Here is a 286-nt window from a genome sequence, read left to right on the forward strand (position 1 = left end):
GAAATTGAATGTGTCTCCATGACAATATCCCTAACATGTAGTAATAATAATTAATAAGAGAATATAAACACAAAATTTTCAAATTAAAAACAAAAAATAAAAATAAAAATAAAAATCTTCAATGATCATTTTTAGGAAAGTTTAATCAATGAGATGAGATGGTGTTTTATCTCATGCCTTTTTCAGATCAAACTCATGAATCTTTTTCTTTAGTGGCAGATTCTACCATGTTGATCTTACTTTTGAACTATCATTATTATTATTATTATTATTATTTTAAAAAAAA

Source organism: Benincasa hispida, chromosome 7 (genome assembly GCF_009727055.1).
Source record: "Benincasa hispida cultivar B227 chromosome 7, ASM972705v1, whole genome shotgun sequence".
NCBI classification, from domain to species: Eukaryota; Viridiplantae; Streptophyta; class Magnoliopsida; order Cucurbitales; family Cucurbitaceae; genus Benincasa; species Benincasa hispida.